Genomic DNA, 24,672 nt, shown 5'->3' on the forward strand with positions numbered 1-24,672 from the left:
GATATATTTTGTTACCGAACACCCCACCGCCATTAGGGCAGCTTACTAAACGTTTCATTAGTATAATAACATCCCACGGTAAAATATATTTTCAAAACTCCAGTAGACACTTGACGCATGAAAAAATGGTTGAATCTTCAGAATTTACACTATTATAAAATACCAGGGTGACGACATAATTCACACATTAAAAACGTCTTTCTTTCTCAAGTTTCTGGGTACATGCACTATATATGAACCTATCGTATCAAGGGGATGGTCCCGGGATTCACGGTGGATGGCTAAATGGTAAGCGCGTACGCGCTGTATCATAGGTATGTCACTGAGTTAACTATCGGTGTTTTGATTCCCCGATTGTACGTGACAAGGAGTAGGGTCGCCTGTCTTACCTCGTGGGCTTTCCCAGGGTCTTCCGATTTCCCCCCACTGCCAAAGACCTCTACACGCACAAGAGAATTATTGAATTAAAATTGAACCATGTTTTAGTCCCGAAATGACCTAGTTTGTGTCGACTGGACGTTAAACTCTCTCTCCCTCTCTCTCTCTCTCTCTCTCTCTCTCTGGCATCACCAAAACTGCGTGGGCCAATGGATGCAACTAATGCACACATCTTGCCAAACCTTCAAAGGCGATGGAATGTTCAATATATTCATTTTGCGTGATCTATACTCAGACAAATTAAAAACTTGACACTCGGGATTTTTGGGACTAGATTTTTAATGTTTGGTTTAAGGCAACTATTTTAGTGTTATGTTGTGCACAGACGACCTTGACATCAACAGAAATCAAGAATACGTCTCGCCGAAAGTCCTTGACATTGATAACGTTCGTGATGTCACAGTACCCCCCAAAATGAAATTCACAGACATGGAGAACAATCGGAATAAAGTGTTTAGTAACGGTTGTGGCCTCCTCTAGCGTCTCGTACAGCCACACAACGTCTTCTCATGGATCTCAGAACATTAGTAAACACTACCCGAGGAAGACGTCGCCACTGCTCAGCAAGAGCATGTTGAAGGTCCTGCAACGTCAGTGGTGGATTCACTTGCTGACGAACACGTCGACCTAGTTCGTACCCGATGTGTTCAATAGGATTAAGGTCGGGGCTAAGCGACGGCCAATCCAGGACTTGGACACCGGAATTTCTTAAAAAATTCTGGGTAGCAATTGCTGTATGGGGTCGAGCATTGTCTTGTTGAAACGTTAGTCCAGGCCCATGTCTCTGCATAAACGGAAGAAGAACAGGTTGCAAAATCTGATCCCTGTACTGGACAGCATTTAAGTTCCCTTGGACAACAACAAGAGGAGAACGTCCATGTGCACAAAAAGAACCCCAAACCATGACGCTGCCGCCACCAAATCGCTCAACTTCTCTGACGCATACTTGAGCGTAACGTTCACCTCGTCTGCGGTACACTCGGACCCTGCCATCGGCAAATCTCAAAGTGAATCGAGATTCATCACTAAAGACAACCGAATTCCACTGTCTTTGAGTAAATCTTATGTGTCTTGTGGCCCATACAAGTCGGTAACGGCGATGAAGAGGTGTCCATATTGGTCCATTATAGGGCCTCCGAGCTCGAAGACCAGCAGCCTGCAAGCGATTTCTAACAGTTTGTGCAGTTACCCTTCCACCAAACATCTCTCTACTTGTGGAGGTTGCAGTGACAAATCTGTTGCTAGAATGACGTAATCGTATTGCTTGATCTTCCTGGAGCGACATCACACGTGGCGCTCCCGCCCTTGGGCGGTCGGCAATAGTTCCAGTTTGAAGCACTCTCATTCTAAGATTAATTATTGTCTGGCGTGAACAATTAAAGGCTCTTGCAATAGTGACCACAGACTGACCAGCATAGAGCCTACCTATAGCACGTAGACGTTCTACATTTGAAAGGCGCGACATTTTCTAACAAAGATGAAAATAACAATTTTAATTTGTTTTTCCAGTTCAAGTTACGTGTGCGTGTTCAGTTTAAGCAAACTTGCATCGATTGACCTCACGAGTTTGTGTTTGCACGTGTTTTTCAGGTTTTTCATCTTTATATGCTCAAAAGTCACGTGATCCACGTGACTTTACAATTTTATGAAATTAAAGGCTTCTTACTACTTACTATCGTTAGAAACACTTTAAAATTTATTTGACTTACCAGAAAAAAAATGTGTTGAAATTCATCAGTGTCAAGTTTTTAATTTGGCTGAGTATATTTTCGAACTATTATAGCAAGAATGGCTAGCTCTTTATCTAAATCTTACATAATATATCTGTGATAGATGAAGATCTCCGGGTTTTCAGATTAGGTGAGCTAAAAAGAAATTTATTGAAACAGTATTACCCCCTCGAGGTAATAGAAGTTGGGATAAATAAGGCTTTGGCAATTGATATCCAAACACTGAGGGCTACTAAAGTAAAAGACGATTCGGATAATATCATTACCTTTGTCGCTACTCATAACCCCCAACATCCCAACGTCTTTAAAACATTGTACGAAAGCAAGTCACTCCTGGCATCAAACGACAACCTCAGAACGAAATGTGATAATGTTCATTTCATTAAATCACAAAGACAGCCACCTAATCACAAACGCCTCCTAACCAAAGCAAAATTCAATTCATCTATCACAAGGACCGGCTTTTATGTATCTGAATGCTTGGATCTTCGATGTAAATGTTGCGACCATATTACGTCAATTAACAAATATAATTTTCATAAATTTACGTTTAGTGTCAACGACAATATGAATTGTGACACAAAAAATCTCATATATGTCTTGACTTGCAATGGGTGTCTAAATTTTTACATAGGGGAGACGTCCACGCATCTACGGGATACAGTACGCAACCATCGACGGGATTGTAATATTGAAAATGGGCCCTTATTTGTAAATAGACATATCTTTAAATGTGCACAACACCCACAAGTAAAATTCCAAATTTTCCCTTTTTATAAAATGAAAGTCGATGACACCACGAAAAGGAAATTAATGGAAAACCATTTTATTAAAAAATACGTTCCTCGACTTAATAGTCAATAAGTAACAATTGGCCATTAGCTTCATTAATTTTCTTAAATCTATCCCATGATTATCTTCCATTCATTGTTCCTAAATTGAACCCATATACCACAGATTAACACACGTGTGTATATGTTTTCTATTAGTTAACGATATACTATGTAACCATAGACAATGGTAACTATAGCCAATTAAAACCACCGTGTTACTATGTAAATATGTATAAATATAATATACTGCCCATCTTTATACAATGACATTATTTATGAATAGTCCCAAGACGGACGAAAAGTACTTTAAAATGTTAAAATGTTATTAAACCAGTGTTGAAATCAGTTTGTGTCGGCATACCTTTTATCTTTTCATCGTTTACCGTGAAACAAAGTAGTGCAGCTTTAGGATTGTGTTAATATTTCTGGATATATATATGTATATCAAATGAGACGTTAAAGGATCAATAACCAATATAACCCTCTTATTCAATAATTATTTTCAATAATACTCGAAATTAAAATCACGAATTTGAATTCAGTGTTGGTCCATTTCACTAAATATTGATGTTATTACCTTGTCGTGAAAATATGGGGTTCTTTTATCCAATATATAAGACATAATGAACATTTTGAAATCAGTACACGGGTCATGAACGAAGAAAATCATATCATACAAGACAGTGCGGAAATAATTAGTATTGGCTGATCAACGATAAAATATTAATAGAAAAAAAAAGCGCGTACAATGGACTATATAATAAGCATACGGCGGCTGATAAGGGACATGAAAGATAATATCATTTATTTTTTTTAATATTCACAAAAGACAATTTTAATATAATTTGGTTTATTTTATAATTTTAACCTAAGTCAATTTTAATTTCCACCAATGTCAATTGAAATATAATTTGGTTTTTTTTTTAAATCTTTACCCAAGTCATTTGTAATATAATGATGGTACATTTTGGCAGGACATCGGCGGTCCCGCCTATTCTTCTTCGAAATCCTGTTGCTGGTCTTGAAAGTACCGGTTGCTGGTGGGTTTTTTTCTTTTCTTTGGGGGGGGGGGGGGGGGGCTTTGGGGTGGGAAAATAAACGTGCAGGGATCGACAGAATCTTAATCTGGATTTGCCAGTGAAACGCATTGAAATGCCTAATGAATGCAGTATGCCAGAAGGGAAATTTTGCTTTAATAGCGGCACTACATCTCTTATATGAAATTTCAACCGTCAAGAGTTATTTTACATGGATACTGATATCTTCATGCACCCATGGAGAGAAATGGGGTTTAAAGTCCTACTGTTCTGCGCCGACGGGGCTAATGAAGATGAAGACGGGCTTATGCCATACATTGTGCTATGAGGGAAACTTTGCCCGGACAGCGCTATTAAGCTTTACTCTTATATTGAATTCCAAGTGATCTTTTACGTGCACGCCAATGTGTACACGGGGCCTCTTGTTTGTCCCGTCCAATAGACTAGACAGCTGTCCTCGTCAGGACCTCCACCCTGTACCACTTAAAGTAACCTTTGCTTTAGACTGTATCTTGTGGACAAGTATTATATTAATCTTATGCTGAGAACATTATAGTCAGTGGGGTACATATCGATATTGTTTTGGGGGTGGGGGTGTAGAATTCTGATGGTCAGAAAACACTTATAACATGAGTAAAATTGAGTAGGACTACTACGCATGGGAATTCATGTTATTTATTAATAATTTTACAAGAACGTACAAAGTACTGCGAATCTGTGACACAGTATGAAAGTGAACATCATTTACATGGACCGATATAATTATTGTTGTGGTGAATATATATAAATTAGAAAATATATGAATATGTCCTCATATTTTCATCAAGTGTCCGCGCGCTTAGTCAAGTTTGACTACCGATCGGCGATTTTGTTAAGAACTATCGTGTCCGTAAGGTTACGCTCACACGCAAGAGTAAATATTCATTGATGCGTTCCTATTTCATTACTGAACGCATAGCAATTTTTACTAATTTGAGCTTTGAAAAACTGGCTTGTATAGTGATATCTTTTAAAGCCCCAAAACTGTTCAACTAGTCTCTTATGGTCAGCGCTCTTTTAGTTATCAAACACCTGTTTTATGGAATAATCTACCATTTAGTTTCCTTTAAAAAAACAACTTAAAACACATTTATTAAATCAGGCTTTAATCTTGTTTATTTATGATTTACATTGTCACTTTGTAAAGTGCCCCTGAACATGTTATATGAAAGGGTGCACTATAAATATGCTGTAATAATAATAATAATAGATTAGCCGTTTGATTTGTTGGATATAAACCTTTGAATAATAGCGCCTAACAGGCAGCTGTGTTTAATTGTGTTTAATTATGTTCTCCTGATTTTGATTGTTTCTGTGTGTTTGAAGTATATGTTTGTGATATGCGCTTAGAAACACTTCACGTGCAATGAAGCGCTATATAAATCGAACAATAATAATAATAATAATAATAATAATATCCAATCAAAGCAATCAAACGTATCAATCAGATTGTCAAACGTATACACACAGATATATTTATACATATAATAACTTTTTGTGATTTTACTCTTCTATTTCGGCATTGTTTGTTTACCTCCTGCTGTGACTGCACTTATTTTGAGACCACATTTACGCCCCTAATTAGGCCTATACTAGTTCTCCATGTGCAGAATCGACAAGCATATCTCTGTAATACTGTGTGGACGCGTTGACTTTTGTATGGACGAGTTAACTTTTCTGTTGTGGACGAGTCAACTTCTTTTTTGGGCGAATTAACTTTAATTTGTTGACTATTAATTTTTTTGTTTTTCTGTACCGAGTTGACGTACGGCCGAAATAACTGGTATTCCATCAGATCACGTGACCAATATCATGTGACTTTCTTCCATATTTACATCTCTGAAAGACGTCTGCTGATGGAACAGGTTGTCATGTAAATTCCAGTTTCAGGACATATTGGCACTAATCTACATGTTAAAATTTGTCCATTCTTTCAGGTAAATATTTTCTTAAAAACTGGTTTTAGAATTTTGTAGGTTTAAATTGAAATTTGGGCTGAAATATTGCAATGCAAGTCAACGGTCAAGTCATTGCCAAGGAACTCACTCAATATAATTATAACTTAAAAGAGTTAGAGAAGCCATGAAGGCCATGCATGGCATGGTGATGATATTGAATGTCATTTTGATTATATATATCAACATTAGGCTGTCAACAGAATTATTCCATTCCTTTACTTTAGATACAGTCTCTGATCGTACTCAGACCGTTCCTGTTCGTCCGTATTATTATTATTAAGGCCCTGCAATCATGCATGGCATGGTGATGATATTGAATGTCATTTTGATCACCATACATCAATATTATTAGACTGTCAACAGAATTATGCCATTTAATTATGAAAAGCCTGTACGGTCTATATTCATCTGAGATTGTGGAAATTTAACAATAGCTAGCCTTAATTATTAAAGTTAGTTCCTTTAAATTTAGTTAGCAACAGTCTCTGATCGGACTCTGACCGTTCCTGTTCGTCCCTATTAAATTAGTATTAAACTGCTATATATGAAAATACCACTCCACCCCCACAATGACAAATAGTAGGTAAGATTCCAAAATAGCATTAGAACAGAGGTGGGGCAGTTTTTTCATATTCCAGCTTGATACATGACCAGGGGGGTGGATGGCCGAATGGTTAGCACGTGCGCGCTGTAGGCTATCATAAAGCCTGTCATTGAGTCAACTGGCGTGGTTTCGAATCCCTGGTTGTATGTGACAAGGAGTAGGGTCGCCTGTCCAACCTTGTGGGTTTTCTCCGGGTCCTCCATTTTCCTCCCACTGCTAAAGACCCCTACGAGCAAGTGAATTATTGAAATAAAATTAAAAACCATATGTTAGTGCTGAAATGACCTAGTTTGTGTCAGTGGACGTTAAACCCCATTTCTCTCTCTCTCGATACATGACCAACAGGAACAGTCATAGGACAGCTTCCGATCAGAGACCTTTCCTAAAGGAACTACCCTAGCCTAGGTGCCTAGCCATTTTTCTATGACAGAAAATATTGACAGTGAAATTTTAAAATAAATTCAAAAATTGTACTTTTATTTGATGTAATAATATAATCACCGTCGGTTCAATTACAGTTTTTCTAAGAATGGCACGAACAAGTCAATGTAATGTAAATAACATTGAGACATTTTACTACGAACCAGAAAGGTTATTACATGCATGTTATGTGACACATGTCGCATGTTGATCTCGGACAATCTGATTAAAATACAGATCTATATTTCGATTCGTTTTTTATACTTTCGATGGCCTAACTACATGACGATCTGAGCAGTTGTAGTGGGAGATCGCATCATGGTTCATACGAGCAGCTTTTGACCGTATAACCTTGAGCAGACATTTGATGATGTTTCTAGTAGGATACCCACAGCTCTGTATTATGCATCGCACGCCAAGAACTCACTGCAACAGACCATTTCATTGGCTAGACCCTCACAGATCGCAGGTTATATATAGCAACTCTTCCAGATCCTAGTGTAATAAAGACAAGTAAAACGAAATTTTAAACTATAAAAAACAAAATGAAATAGGATCTGTGTTTTAATCAGATTTCATCTCAGAAAACTGACAAGAATAGGGGCATTAAAAAAGAAAAGAAACGAAATACATGTAGGATCTGTGTTTTAATCAGATTTTTCAACACTACTACTTTTAGTATTCATCGCATTCTTCTAATAAACCCACTTTCTGGGTAGTGTTCCTTTATTTAATAACTTTTAAGGAGGCAATAATACTTTCACTTTCAACCCCAAAATTATTGAAATTGATTTTGAAAAATATCATTATATTCTTGCAAACTGATCTTAGAATATACTATTTACTCAAAAATGATAGCGAGAGAGACAGAAATGGGGTTTAACGTCCACTCGACACAAACTAGGTCATTTTGGGACTAACATAATATGGTTTAATTTTATTTCAATAATTCGCTTGCGCGAAGTGGTCTTTAGCAGTGGGAGGGACCCGGAGAAAACCCACGAGGTTGGACAGGCGACCCTACTCCTTGTCACGTACGGTACTCAAAAATGAACATGCTGGATGAGCTAGTCCGAGTAAAGATTTTGAGTGAATGTTGGTTAAACTAATTGAAGACTTTGCAGGACTTCCCTCGTTAATGGAAATGTTTAATACATAGTCTTGGCATTATGTATTGGATTTGTCTAAAATTAAATTGGGAGCTCAGTGAGTAAGACATTTAGACATTGGCTCGCTAACCTGTAGGTCACATATTCGAGCCTGGTTTTGGCCAAGAAAGTTCAGCCCTTGTTATTGATGCAAGATGTGACGAAAAAACAGGTCCCGTGTAACTATTGACGTGCACGTAAACGAAATCTTGACAGTTGGAATTTTAAATAAGAGTAATGAGTAGGCCATGCAGTTGTGCTGTCTGGGTAAAATTTCCCTCATAACACACTATATATGGCATATATGCCCTTATTCATTAGCCCAGTCGGTGCAGAACAGTAGGAAGTTAAACCCCATTTCATTTCATTTCTAAAATTAATTTCCGGTTTCCTCCCACTGGTAAAGACCCCTATACGCAAGCGAATTATTGAAATAAAAAATTAAACCATATGTTAGTCCCGAAATGACTTAGTTTGTGTTGAGTGGATGTTAAACCCCATTTCTCTCTCTCTCTAAAATTAATTGCATAATTTAAAAGATAGATACAAAGATATGATAAATTAAAAATTTGGCATCCCCTGAAACCATCAAAGGAATAATAAAAAGAACAATAATAGGAATACAAAATGGACATCAAAGATACTTTCCATTTTGTATTGTTATTATTGTTCTTTTTATTATTACTATGCATTATCACGGGACCATTTTATGTATAAATTTATCTGATATTTGTAGATTTATTTTGGTAAGAGGACACCTGTGAAAGGTGAAACACCCTTTGTAAAAGGCTTCTGAATCTGATTTTTAAAAAATTTAAAAGTCACGTCATAATCCAAATGTATAAATAATGATTTTTTTTTATCGTTGATGTTTTACATACATGTATACAATTTCACATCGTCTTCTTTATATTATATTATTGGCATACTTATTCAACAAGGAAGTTACTCAAATATCTATTTTATTTTTACACCTGTGACGGCGTTAAGGAGCATAAAATAAAAGATCTGACTGTTTATTTTACTTGTGCAAACCAGTGAGGTGTTACAATAGTTACATAGAAATAGAAGATGTTAATACAACTGTCTTAAGGCTAGGTTCCCACTACCACGATTCGCGTCAAATTGTCTTTTTTTGGGGGGGGGGGGTAAGGGGGTCCTATATGGTAAGCTCTGCACCTTCGCCTCTAGCAGGCGACTGCCTGTAAACCGGAATTTTTTCGGGCATTTCAGGTTCTGCTTCCCAAACATTCATCGAGCCTGTACAGTGTACGGCTATGTGTATCTTTGACATAATCCAATTGTCTGTATGCTTTGCAGGGCGTTTAGCGGCATGCCGGGACATAATTATTAGAAACGATTTTATTATTGCAATTAATCTATACTAATATTTGTGACTGCCGTTTGTGTGTCTGTTCAGGGTTAGCGGCTACACTAGGGCTAGCTTGGACCGGGTAGTAACATAGGCCTGGTGGCGTTGGACTACCGCTTATAGTTTCAGAATTATGCTACTTTCAACCCGTGCAGCACCGTGTCATCCACTAGTATTTGATAATAACACTGACTTGTATGATTGTTAAAAGTAGAAATTTATTAACAGAGAGGTAGTTTAGTTAGGCCAGTGATTCTCAACCAGTGTGCATACTTAGGAAGTTGTGGCAATTGAGTATTCACTAGTGTCTACTAATAAGTTCATAGCTGTGTGTTTCTTCATTTAATTTGAGTCATTGTATGTGTCTATGACTAGTCATCTGTCTATGGTTGTATGCCGTCTGACTTACCATACTTATCATGTTTTTATTTTGTAAAATTCAGATATTTAGCTAAGTGCACTGCTATTTTTTTGTGTGTTCCAAGGTGTGCCGTTGACAAAAAATTGTTGAGAACCACTGAGTTAGGCTTAGTGATTAATGACTTTTGGCAAAGGTGGTTATCATAATGACCCAATGAATCATTCCACCAAGTCTGTTAAAATGTCTTTAAAAATATTCAGAACTTTAGCATTAAGTGTACATAATGCCTGTTGTGAACTTCAATGAGTAGATTTTCCCCAGGTCTTTTCTTGTGACTAAGCTTGAACAATCTATGCAAATTTGAACAAATTTTGTCTAAAGAACTCTTGGTTGTAGAGTGGCGACAAGAAACTCACAAATGGACGAGCTGCCAATGTTACAATTAAATCTAGACACCTATAATACTACTCTAAAGTTAATTTAAAGATGCATAATAGTGTATGGCAAGACGACCGCCTAAAATAAACTTTTTACAGCTTGGAGTATTTCCCTGTGACTTTAAAGTATTTAATTGTGATTAATTCTGTGGGGTTGGGTTTGAAGTTTAAGCAAACTTTTGAAATGATTTTAGTCCAACTATATGATCAAATCACACAAGTTGTATACGGGAAGTTAGGCCTATATTTAAACATGCATTATGTAAGAGCTAAATCTGCCAATTGCAGGTCTGAAATGTTATCTGAATTATTAATTAGACATTAATTAACTTATCCAGACCATAATCAACTCTCAATGTCATCACTAGCCTGCGATATTTACTGAATTAGAATACGATTTGCTGCTCAACTTTCATTCATGATTAAATAATGAAAGAAATGGATAATCAAGACTATGTTCATTATATCGTACCGACTTTAGTAATGATGATCAAGGCTAGGCCAAAAATTCAATCGCTAAATTCTCAGTTCAGGGTAGATCAATTTGACTGAAATTTTCAGCAAATCCCCTTTACATTATCTAGTTTTTAACTATTATTGTGAGAACGGGCAGTTCTATATCTAATCTCCCATAATGTATCTAAAGTTTAAGCATTGTTGATTAAAATGAAAAATGTGATAATAATACTCTACGTACATGTTTATAACTAACATGATATTTCTATTTTCCACATCAATTACTTATGTTTGTAAAATAGATCATGAACTTGAAAGATTAAACTATGCACCATGTATTTATATAGTTGCTAATCTCCCGGTCATGACCTGTCTTCGGTAGCCCAGGCAGAGCAGAACAGTAGGATGTTAAACCCCATTTCATTTCATTTCTTGTCATGACATAATGATTAAGATTCGGAGCAGAACAGTAGGATGTTAAACCCCATTTCATTTCATGTCATGACATTAATATTCAGAGCAGAAAAGTAGGACGTTAAACCCCATTGCATTTTGAATTCATTTCATGTCATGACATTAAGATTCTAAAGATTACAAAATTGTTAAAGCTGTTGTGAAACTGTAATGTTGCAATGTTGAAACTCTTAAAGGATATCAGCATCTTCTGCAGATCAAGCAAACACCACATGTAAGGGAAGAGTCTCATTTTAACCCGATTCATTCCAAGTTGTGAGATTATCCCTTAAATTATTAATTTGAGTTTGTATATTTGGTGTGGTTAGGGCTGTGAAAAAAAAATTATATATTTTCCGAAAAATGCATGACAGAAATCATCGACTTGGAAGATTAAAAATAAAGATGGGACAGTTATTTAAAGTTTTTAAATCCAAAAGTTCTGAATTTTGTTAAGACACTCTCATGAGACATGACTGAATGAACAATCCTTCTTGATTAGGATCCCCCTTGTCAGTGATGCAGGACGGAGGGCCTGACAAGGACAGCTGTCTAGTCCTTCGGATGAGACAAAAAAACGAGGCCCCGTGTATACATTAGAATGCACGTAAAAGATCCCTTGGCAGTTGGAATTTGATATAAGAGTAGGCGATAGTGCCGCTGCCCGGGCAAAATTTCCCTCATAGCACACTGTATGGCGTATGCCCGTCTTCATTAGCCCAGCATAGGACTAGGAGCAGAACAGTAGGACGTTAAACCCCATTTCATTTCATGATTAGGATTCGTGACTTTAATGATCTCTTTGTTATTCGTAAATCAAAGAAAAAATTTTGATAAGAAAAAAAAGTATTATCAAAAAAACTTTTATATTGTTCATCAGCATGCAAGTACAATGTACCTAATACTCTGGGAAAATATTTTGACAAAGCTATTAATCAAAATGAAATCAGTATATCAAATTATGTTGTCAAAATGTAGGCTACATTCCCTTATTAGGCCGCATTCCATGGGCACAAATTGTCGTTGCAAAAATATTTTCGTTCCTACAAATCCGGTCTAGAAGAAATTTTGTCAGTGTATAGTTCATATAGAGATATTCGTTTGTTGTAATGTTCTCCAAAAAATTTCATAGCTCTTCGGTGATATTCTTCTTTGAAATCCGGACTATTTATTGATAGTAAAATTCATAGTGCACGAGGTCACTGGACAGAATTCAGCGTTGTTCGCCGCGTCACGTGATCATATTTTCCACAATCGACCAATCACGTTATTGTCTACATTCGCGTGTGTTGTTGGTAAACACAAAATGGCGTGCTTTCAGAGGAACACATTGCAGTTATACATGTAGAAGCTATACGAAATGGCGACAAAGGCTCAATTAACTTGTATTGTTCACTTAGACAGTGTTAATAAGGGAGGTTTCAGAACCCTTTACAAACCCAAGGGGTGACAAATGTCGTGAGGTAGCTATAGACTGGTTTCAATTGGATGGAAATGACCAATCTATTGCAGCATTTTTCGATACAAATGGATTTATTACGAAGGATATTATATTGAAGATACAGTCAGCAGTGAAAGTGAGTGGTTTTGGATTTCACCCAACGTTTTATAGATGTTTTAAGAACAAAACAGTTAAAAGATGCGAGAAAGAAAGAGAGTTAGAAGGCAGCGTCTACGTTCAGTCCAACCGACTAAAACTGTCACAACATTCAGAATTTTACCAAACATTATTTAACAACTGACTATTACTATTAGTATATTAATCATTCGACAAAAATAACAATTCACTCATAACATAATATTTTTAAAAACGGTTTCACCAAACTTTCAACAAGATATGACCACTTCTATTCCAACTAGTAGAAGTAATAAATAAATGAAATAAAGGTGCATCATATATACATGTAGGCTACAGACCATAAGTCCAGAAAAATTTGTGAATGAAAGAATTTTGAATATAACCATCCAAGTCAACCCAGAACATTGCATGCTGTGATTCAAAGGAAAGAGGGGTTCATACCAATTAATCAAAGTTTTTGATAATCCCTAATTAAGTCCTTCACACCCCACTGATAAAGTAACATGAGCTGAACATTAATGTCCAGTCGACACAAAGAAGGTCATTTTGGGGTCCAACATATGGTTCCTTTTTATTTAAATAATTCGCTTGCGTGTAAGTGTCTGTAGCAGAGGGAGGAAACTGGGGGACTCGGAGAAAACCCACAAGGTTGAACAAATGACCCTAGTCCTTGTCACGTACAAGCAGAGAATTGAAACTACGTCACTTGACGCAATGAAGGACCTTATGATTTCATGTGTACATGTTAAACCATTTGCCACCCACCCTCCATATTAAATAGATGTCTTTGTAAATTATGTATGTTATAGTTATACAGTGTATTAAGTATAAATGTCTACAGTGAATTTAAATTTATGTATTAAATAAATGTATATGAAAATATTATCTATTAAGAAATATTGGTATTTATATTATGCAATATTTATATTAATAAATATCATTTGATACATAATATATCAAAATTCAAATGTTCTTTTTGGCCATTATGACCTAATGTTTTGACCGTTATGTAGTTATGACCAAAATCTTGAGTCATTTTGGTTTAGGGCCATTATGTCCATAACCCCTACTACTAGGCCTAGTACTTCAACAACTTTAAAAATTAAAAGTGTGTCTCATTCACCCCCACTCCTTCATTAATCTCACCAAAGGAATCACATCATGGTGCAGTTCTTGTTACTACTTTTATCAGAGATCTGTATAATTTGCAAGAAAAAATCCAAGTATGTTCGAGCGGGGGCCACACAAAAGAGGGACAATTTAGTCCCATGCGAAATAAAAATAGCATTTTTATTATTTTATTTAAAGCCCCAATAACACTTTTGTTGTTTTGATAAGTCCAGTGAAACAAATACCGGTAGCCTTATTCTAACTACTAAATGAGTTAGTGTCTTACTCTTAGTGTAAATCCTCCATTAAATTGTATTTTATTTATCTTACTTAGGTGATCAAAAATATTTTTCTGCTCCTAATATTGGATTTGATCGACTACACGTACAGTATCTGTTATAATTGTTTAAAGAAATCAGAATATTTATTAATCAGAAGCAAGATTTGAACATTGAAAGTGTGTGTGGCATTTTTATCGATGATTACATGTACACTGTCGTAGGTGAGCCCCATATTGATAGGGGGGGGGGGGGAAGGGGTGCCATCTGGTTCATTGGCAGTTGCAGACAAAACACATTTTTCTATATGAGAATGAAATTTGACAGCTTTTAATTACAGTCAAGTGTTATTTGAATTCATATATCTATTGTAAGCTTATACATTTTAGATGCTAAATTTTATTTCGCCCATATGGGCTTTTCCCTGACAATTCTGAGCTAGTTCAAATTATTTAAGCATTATTCTTAATATTTCTGCAACTTTTTAAGTTCTCAACCTTTATTTCAAAATATGTTTTTTTCATTCTTAATCTTAGCTATACACTATCCTATCCATGATCGTTATTAAGACAGCAGGCTAGACAGGTTTTAAGTATGTTGTTATGTAAAATGAATGATTTCATTAGAATTACACTTATAGAAGCAGTGACCTTGTAATCTCCCTTGATATTAAGGCATTTTTCTAGTGAAATAGACGGTCCAATATCCTTAATCAGTGTCGAAAAAACCTGACTGACTGCCACATTTTATGTCAGTGTGATCAAAATACCTTTTGTGGCTCTCATACACCACTTCTCTACACGGGTGGGACGTTTTTTGGGTTCATTTGATCTCTGTTCGTCCCGACCGCGAGCAATTTGCAAGGTAAATCGTGCACATGGCTTTGTTTACAAAGGCTATGACCTGGCACTTGACCCCAGAATTTTTGACCGCAAACCCGCAAGCACGACCGCTGATTGTCCAAATTTTAAATAGCTGCGCAGGATCCAACTCACATCTACGCAAATATGGCTCCGCACTATAAAGAAGTAAGTCATCGATTTCTAGCCTCTTTCGAGCTTGAACTATTAAATTGGCAAATTTTATTGGAGAACTTTGTTGACATATTGATTGCACGATTATTGATAGTCCGATTTGTAGACCGGTTTAGCGGGAGCGAAGGTGACAAGATTTTCACCCCGAGAATGCGGTCTATATATGGTAAAACAGCTAGCTCATTCTCAAATTTAAACTTGAAAATCTCCTTTTAAAATTGAAAGGCCAGTAAAAATTACATTGCTTTTAAGTTATACATCCAAGAGCTGAATAAAATGCCCTATTAGCTATTTAAATAGAAATCAACTATTGTTTCCGGCAAAATTTTGAGAACAATTTGTCTTTTCCATTACTATTAAATCAAAGTCAGCTATGGTCAAGCAGGAAAATCACACATAATATGAAATTTATATGCATCATTTAAATTTGTGAAACAGGTCTATTGAATTTCAGCAATTTCCGTCAATAATTTCTAGAGTTATGGCGGTTGTGAACCTTGTGAACATTTGAATGACAAAAGTGATCATCTGATCTGTATGAAATTTATATGCATTATTTAAATTAGTAAAACGAAAAAGCATGTCAAATTTCAGTTTGCAGAACCTTGGATGGAACTGTCTTGTAAAGGCCCCCCAATTACCTACAAAGGAATAAATATGCGACAACCCTTGTCGACTGCTCGGACGATTTAGCTGCTGTGGGCGTATGTTTCGTTGCCTGGCAGCCTATCTTTGTTATTTTTAAGAGTACTGCATGACTATTGCAGATACTTCCTTTTAAGTTATAAATAAATTATAGAATACAGTGAAAATTTCATTAAAAATTACTTTTCAAAATTTGTCTTTACTGTTATTTGTGATAATAGCCGATAGCTATTTGAATAACTATATAGAAATATTTCATTAATAGATAATAATTATACAGTGCTTTCAACACAGAAAATTTTATGTACATGTACGACTGTTACGACATAGTGGTGTAGACACATGAATTCACTATATTGTACTATAAATTATTAAAACATGTAAAATGAATTAAATTTGCATTGTTTCTATTCGTAATTATGATATCAATAATAAGCGCGCGTTGAAAGTTTGGAGTTAATGGCGTTATAATACATGTATGAATAAATACAAAATAAACCTTCAACGAAACATGGCTTTTATTAGAATAGCAATTGTGTTCCATACTATGTTTTTGTGTTTATAAACCCAATAGCACGCAGAACGTCCGCCAACGTCCGTACTATATTTCCTCAGAACGTCCGTCAACGCCCGGGTGTTTATATTGTCCGCTGTATCAAAAATACTGCACTGAGATCATTGATTCACGGCTCCTTTGATAGCTAACATATGTGCCGACACGCTCGAGGTGTGAAAACCGGGTCATTGTATTTGACTTTTCCGAGTAAACAAAGCGTGAACTTTGAACTTTGATACCGGAAGATAACGGTAGTCATGTGACTAACTGGTTTTTTCCTCTGACCTGTATTACTTGTGACCTGCATTCCACTGTTTTATTCAAACTAATCATTTTTGGGGGAATAATGTGCGTATGTTGAGAATTTATTTGTTGAAGTTGTGAGAGACGTCATGAAGTGAGTGACATAGATATACTTTGTTTCATTTGTTTACAAATGGCTAGACCTACTAACGGTAAATTGCTATTTTCGTGTCACGTGACAATATTCCCCCGAGGCTAATACAATAATTATTTCAATAGGCTATTGTTTTTAGACGCCTCGATCTTGCCACTTTTTCCTATTTTGTTTTATTATAGATGTAAGCCTAAAAAAATAAAATAGACATTGGCTACTGTTGAAACTGCAGTTTGCAACTATCCATGCTCATTACAAGTAGAATATTTATTCAGGCTTACCATAAACAAGATTACAAAAAATGTTATAAAGCTTGATAGTGTGTGGTTATAAAAACTTGACTTACAGAACAAATATATTTTTATATTTTTAGATTGATGATGAAGACACTGATAGTGATCTTGACTGGGCGTATATAAAAAAAAAATTTTTTTGAAAAATTCAAAAAAATTTTTTTTTTTTATTTATATATCCATTACTTTCAAAATGGTTTATGGTCACGATTTATACCTCTGTGATCTAAAAACTACATACCATTGGAAAGATAAATTTATTAGCTATAAAATAACACTTGGTTGTAATGTATGATTTTCAATAGCTTTTTCATGATAGTTGAATGAACAAAACAGGTCATTTATTAGGTCAAATGTATATTTTAAGCGTTTGATATTATGGAATCATTAATTAAACTTGTGGCAGCTAATGGGTTAAATGAAATGGAGTTTAATATGCTACTGCTCTGCTCTGACTGGGCTAATGAAGACGGGCATATGCCATACAGTGTGCTATGAGGAAAATATTGCCCAGACAGCGAGGCTACAGGCAAGCATACTCTTACATCGAATTCAAACTGTCAAGGGATCTTTTACATGCACGTCAATGTGTACACACACACACAGGACCTTGTTTTTATACGCCCACATTTTCATGTGGACGTATATTGTCGTCGCCCCTGTCCGTCCGTCCGTCCGTCCACAATTGTTTGTGAACAGTCTACAGGTCACAATTTTTATCCGATTTCAATGAAACTTGAAATATAGGTTTATCACCCTAAGATCTCGGTTCCTTTCGATATTGGCATCTATTGGACCGTAACTAAAACTTCATGGATTATGGCCCCTGATTGTACGAAAAATCACGTTTTTGGCTTGTGAACACGGTAGAGGTCACAATTTTTATCCGAAACTTGAAATGTAAGTTTATAACCCAAAGATCTCGGTTCCTTTCGATATTCGCACATATCGGACCGTAACTTCCTGAATTATGGCCCCTGATTGTACGTAAAAACATGGTTTTTTTGCTTGTGGACCCTATAGAGGTCATAATTTTTATCCAATTTAAAAAACCGTATTATTATATCACCGTTAAACCCTAAGGACGATTGAGTTCGAATTTTGTGAAAATCGGCTCAAATTGCGTAAAAATATGGTATATCAAGGTTGTGGACCCTATAGAGGTCACAATTTTTATCCGATATTGTTGAAACTTGAAATGTAAGTTTATAACTCAAAGATCTTGGTTCCTTTCGATATTTGCGCATATCGAATTGTAATTTCCTGAATTATGGCCCTTGATTGTAGGAAAAATCACTTTCGTTTTAGCTTGTTTTCTATCCATCTCTCGAAAATGTGGGCGTATCCTGCCTGGCAGCCGCTGGTTTATTCCATCCGAACAACTAGACACTTGTCCGTGTCAGGCCCCCTGTCCTGCACCACTGACATGGGGAAACCATGTTGGAAAATCCTGATGAACTTATATGTTAGCCACCGTCGCTCCCTGTAATAAATACAGTTCTAAATAGTATTGATTATAATTAACCAGTTTCCTGTTAAAGATGCATTAAGTTATTGCAAGTCTTTTACCTAGCTTCAAATGTTATTTTTTTTAATAATTATTTAGACCTTTAATTTACATAACAAGCCCATAATCAACTCTCTAGACCATCGAATAACTTGAATATTAATTAGATTCAATCATCTGCATCATTTAATCGGTAAAAGGAAAATCAAGACTATCGCGGCAAGAACGACCAGTTCTTTATCTAAATCTGATATAATGCACCCTTAAATAGTTTTGATTTACAAGGCATATTGTACCGATTCGTCCTTGAAATGCTTCAACCTTCAGAATGACCTTGTAGAGTTGACAGTTTGATTTAAAACCTGAATATGAGATATTCCATTCAGTGTATGTTTTGCAATTATTGATTTTTAAGATTCAAGTTACAAGTGAATTAGCTAGAACCCAATTGTCGATGTCTATAGTCTACTATATATTGTACTGTGCGTATTGTATACGCTTCCACTATACCATCATGGAGTAATGAACATTCCTTTACTTAAATCCCCTGATTGTCATATCAAGAATTTCGAACCTCTTTGCTAAATTACAATATCTTGAATGTTTAATCATAACAGTCCAAAAATGGATCGATTTGATTCAGCATTTCCGAAGACATTGTCTGAATTAGACCCTAGCCGGAACCAAATTGTCGTTGTCTAGTCTACTACCGTACATGTAAATTGTACTGTAGGGCAATTCCACACTGAAGCATACATTTAGGTGAAAAATTTAATTAGGTGATAAGTGGAGGAGTCAATATTTATTTCCGGTGTTTATGAACAAATAAAATCATATGTCAATTGATACTTAAAACATATGTCTTTAATGCTATATAATAAGACCTAAATAGTTAATTATTCATGGTTAAATAATACTGGAAGTAATAAAATATGACGAGTTCAAAATATACATATGTTACCTTGGAATTGCTCGGTATTGTATGCTTCCATACTATAATGGAGTAATGACCATTCCTTAATGCCCCCGTCAGACCGGGTTGCCGTCCTTACTGCGCTGCTGCGATCGTACGGCGACCAGAAAATGCACAAGGTCGCCGGTAAATGTGAACACAACGCGAGAAAATATTCCCAAAAATTACAAACTTGAAAAAAGTCGCTTTCTCACAGCTTTCCAGGTCAGATTGCAGATCCTTGGCGTTTGTTTTGAACATGCTCAAAACAAATGCTGTGACTCGGCCATCATTGGCGACCATGGAGACCACAGCACGATTTCTGGCGTTTCCACCATGCTTTTACCACGCTTATGGTGATCTTGACGCGCTCCGAAACCATTTTCCGTCGCCGGTCTGACGAGGGTATTATAGCTAAATTACAATTTTGTGAAAGTTTAATTTCTAATCAGTACAAAAATGGTTCAATTCCATTCAGTAGTTACAAAGACGCATCAGTGTAACATAATCAGATCATCTAATAACTGTGGATTGGACTTCTTTAATTCAGCAAGACGGTAACAAACATTAAACTACACTACATGTATAACAACCAATACATATTATAATATTGTAATCTTTACGGCTATCGTCTTAATTCACGTCTGCCTCCATGGTTCTGTGTTGAGCTACTCCACTCAACTAACTGAACTGACTTCATCAGAAACCTAAACCAATTTATAGGTGAGGTATGAAGTTACATATTACTGATATTGAATAAAAAGAATTATGATGACAGCTGAATACTAATAAATAAATAAATTAAAGGTCGGCGGGTTCTCCGACATGGCCATTTCAATATGGCAGTAGCTTATCTTAACAATAATCATATCGATGTTAGAAACAGCGGTTGGGTCAAAAGGACAGCAGAGACTTCACCCTTTGTTACATCAGGGCTCTGGTGTACATGATGTACTTGACTAAACTGACTATTTTTTTATAATGGAATATTCGATCAATGGTAAGTTACATAAAAGTGAAATATCAAATTGTTGTTCAATCAAATTTGTTACGTCATCTTGCCCTAGAGGAATCAATGATATCCAAACATTTCACTTCCTCAAGTTGCCTTTGATGTTCAACAATAACAAATTGTTCAGTCACTCCTGTGTCATAGTTGAACGGCAGAGTTGATTTAATTTCATTTCAAATGATATAACAATATTCCAATGAAAATGTAATATAAATAAAATAAAAAGAACAGTTGTAAACTAAATAATATAATTTAGTTAATTTTTTTTTTCTCAAGACTTTTATAAATATACATGTACATGTATATGTGGTTGTATTCTGTAACTGTCAAGGTGGCCGCAGAAGTTACTTACCGTACCTGATGTCAAGGGCTATCAAATATGCGGTAAGAATTGGTGTTCACTCAATGTACAGGCCTGTGAGAGTCTGCTGAATCAGCAATAAAAAAAATAACTAAAGGTGAAATGGCATACATGTATCTTCAAGACAATCCGATTCTGCTTATTCTCAATGTCACAGATTAATTGAAATGAAGTGTATTTATATTCCAAGTTTTCCAAAATCATTTATAGCTGTCATTTAAAAGTTTGACATCACTTCACTTAATGGCTTATGATCAGTTTACGACTTTAATGATAATAATTTATCTTTTATATAGCGCCGAATATCTAACACATGTGTTGCTCAGTGGTGCTTTAGAAACACAATAATAAAAATAATAAAATACACAAACATAATACATCTTACACACAGAGACAAGCGACTGTAGCACATTTAAAACACTCAATATATAAATCAACACTTGAAGGCACTTGGCAAAAGGACGATTTTCAGGTTTTTTCGAAACATAATTAATGATGATGCATTTTGAAGTTTTTAGCTCACCATGTCATGTTCTCTTAATTTATTTGTTGTACATTTGGCTATTCCACTGATATAGTACATCATTCTGCACACACAGTTCCATCTACTTCATTCCTCGAGAATAGATCTCTGCCCTAAACGACCGCCATATCGAAAAATTAGTATACTGTTTTGTAAAGCGTTTCTACTCCACTTCAAATCTATCATATACACAAGGACTAAATAAACTTCTTTCAATTTTATTAAATGGGATCAGAATAAATACTGAACAAAATTCTCGAAAGTATACTTATTGTTTACGACTAAAATCGTTGATTTTGTACTTAAAATGTTGATCAACTAGCTTAGTGTCTGTTCTCAGGCGGAGCTAACTGTAGACAGGCAGCCTAAGTTTAGTATGTATAGTACATGTATCTGGATTAATGTTATTGACAAGTGAAAAGGTGCAATTTTTTTAAATCCCCCCTCTTGATTTGTTTGTTGTACATTTGACTATTCCACTGATAACGTATCAAGATTAAGGAAAAACCCAAAATGTATGTAATTGGGTTTTCCTCTTTAAACAATATATGCATACATAAAATACAGATGGGACGTCATCCTTTGGTGTTGGCGTACCATTATTTCCAATAATGTACGGGCATCTTGCCAATCTTACATTATTTATACTAGATGAAATATTGGACTCTCGTGACGTATTTCATTGAAAAACACGTGCGGGATAGTGTCTGTATTTTAAGTTGTTTAATGGTCTCGAGAAAAACATCGCATAATATATAGATATAGCCCTCGTGCTAACACCTTGTGCAATATCAATATATTACTTTATGTCTCGCTCTCGACCAAACCAAACCAAACCAAACCAATGTATTTGTGTTCATTGATAATTATTCTGTTTAAACATACATTACATGTATGCAAGGGCTAAATCTTCTTACTGCAGGTCTTTCTTTAGGCCTACAATGTTATATAAACTATTAAAGGTCATTTATTAACAAAACAAGATCATAACCAAATCTTGATGGCATCAGATACTCAAGATTTTAACTGGATTAGAACGGTTCACCATTTAAAAATTTCATTTAAAAATGGGAAAGCGAGGCTAAGTCTCGAATATAACAGTTCCCAGGTTACTACAATGCACACATCTTGTTGAAACTACAAGGAGTGATAACTTGACTCAGAATAAAGTAATTTGAATGAAATTTTCAATATTTTCACTTTACATTATCTATTTTTGAGCTACATGTATTATTGCAGGAATGGTCAGCTCTTTGTCTAAATCTTACATAATGTATCTTTAAAGACACATTATGGGAGATTTGATAACGAGTTGGCAGTTCTCACTATAATAGTTAAAAACTAGATAATGTAAAGGCAATTTGCTGAAAATTTCATTCAAATTGATCCACTATGAACTAAGCTATTGAATTTCCACCTAGCCTTGATCATCATTACTAAAGTCAGTACGATAAACAGCATAGTCTCGATTATCCATTTAATCTTTAAATCATGAAGGAAAGTTATGCAGTAAATCAGCTCACAATCCACTAAAGATCGCAGGTTAGCACTGCCATCTAGAGTTGATTATGGCCTGGATAGGTTAATTAATGTCTAATTAATAATTTAGATAACGTTTCAGGCCCAAAGAAAGACCTGCAATAGACAGATTTAGCTCTTGCATAATGTATGTTTAAGCAAGGTCTATTAAGATAGGCTGTAGCTCACTGGATTGTGTTCCTTTATAAATTAACAATTTTCTGCGTTAACTTGCAATTTAAAAAATATTTGATTATGTACGGTAATTATGCTGTTCTACTAAATAGACTATAGCTCACTTGATTGTCTTCCTTCGTCAGTGTTAGAGCGAGATTCTTCCACACCAAGTAATAGTATAGTATGAGTCATCATTGATGTCAATATGTTCAGATTAGACAGGGTTGTAGTACCGTTAGGTATTATAAGATTGAGTCAGTCACTGTGTTAGTTGATCAATACACAGGAAGGATTTATAAACTGGATTATACAAAAGGATAGGTAAAGTAAATGGTTTATTATTCTTTCGGTATTGGATACAGGGAAAAGATTGTGTGCAGATAGGGAAAGGGTGGGTGTGCATGTAGGGAGGAAAAAGTAAGGGGCTCTATGAAAAAGGGTAGGGCACATTGGAAAGGTGGGTGTGCACACTGTGCATACATATGGGCGGAAAATAGGAAAAGAGAAGGTGCACATGGGGAAAGGATGAGTGTGCATATGGTGAGGAAAAAATAAGGGTCTCTATGAAAAAAGGATGTGTCCATGGGTAAAAATATGGGGCGCTTTGAGAACAGAGTTTAACATATAGATATATTATTAGTGCACATGGGAAAGGGTGGATGTGCATATGGGGAAAACAAACGGAGGGTGGGGGGGTATAAATAAAGTGAGACTGTGCACTATGATAAGAGGTTGGATGAGCATATGGGGAAGGAAAAAGGGTGGGTGGGGGTGTATAAAAAAATTGTGACACAGTGCTCCATGATAAGAGGGGGGATGTGCATATGGGGAAAACAACAGGGGGGGGGGGGTATAGAAAAAGTCTGACAGTGCACTTTGATAAGAGGGTAGATGAGCATGAGCATATGGGGAAAATGGAGGTGGGTGGGGGGGTATAGATAAAGTCTGACAGTGCACTATGATAAGAGGGTCGGTGTGCAGTGGTGCACATGGGGCTAACAGATAGTGGGCTATGAAGAGAGAGTGCACAATATGGAAAGAGTGTATGTACCTTGGAAAAAGAAAAGAGTAAAATATGACTGGGTGTGCACATGATGTGGGTGTACACATGGGGGAAATCAGGGTGCTGTATGAAAACAGAGTGTACAATTGTACAATATGAAAAAAGAATATTGGAAAAGATAGTTTAAAGTGTAAACATTGGGAAAAGGGGGCTGTATGAAAAGAGGGTAAGGGTGGGGGGTGGGGGCTTGCTCTTTGAAAAGATAGTTTGCATATATAAGGAGTGAGCACATAGCAAAGGCGGAGGTAGGCAGATTTTTGCATTCCTTTCATTTAATCGATTGAGTTTAGATACACCAAAAACAAATTTCTCCTAATTACATTCATAATTAATTATATTCACTCCAAGTACCGGTAGCCAATTATAGCTCTACCCAAGAAA

The 24,672-nt window shown here is 35.8% G+C and overlaps 1 protein-coding gene across 2 annotated transcripts in view; it reads left to right on the top strand.

Annotated features, from left to right (window-relative positions):
• Window positions 1-5,886: 5,886 nt before the first annotated feature.
• The window catches only part of LOC126820603 (TBC1 domain family member 5), an 86,152-nt gene continuing 67,366 nt past the window's right edge, over window positions 5,887-24,672 (top strand). For both annotated transcript variants that reach the window (XM_056100791.1, XM_056100790.1), the window contains exon 1: window positions 5,887-6,014. The gene's annotated coding sequence lies outside the window, so the exon portion shown is untranslated. The remainder of the gene's footprint in view (window positions 6,015-24,672) is intronic.

The sequence above is a fragment of the Patella vulgata genome, chromosome 5 (genome assembly GCF_932274485.2).
Source record: "Patella vulgata chromosome 5, xgPatVulg1.2, whole genome shotgun sequence".
Classification (NCBI taxonomy): Eukaryota; Metazoa; Mollusca; class Gastropoda; family Patellidae; genus Patella; species Patella vulgata.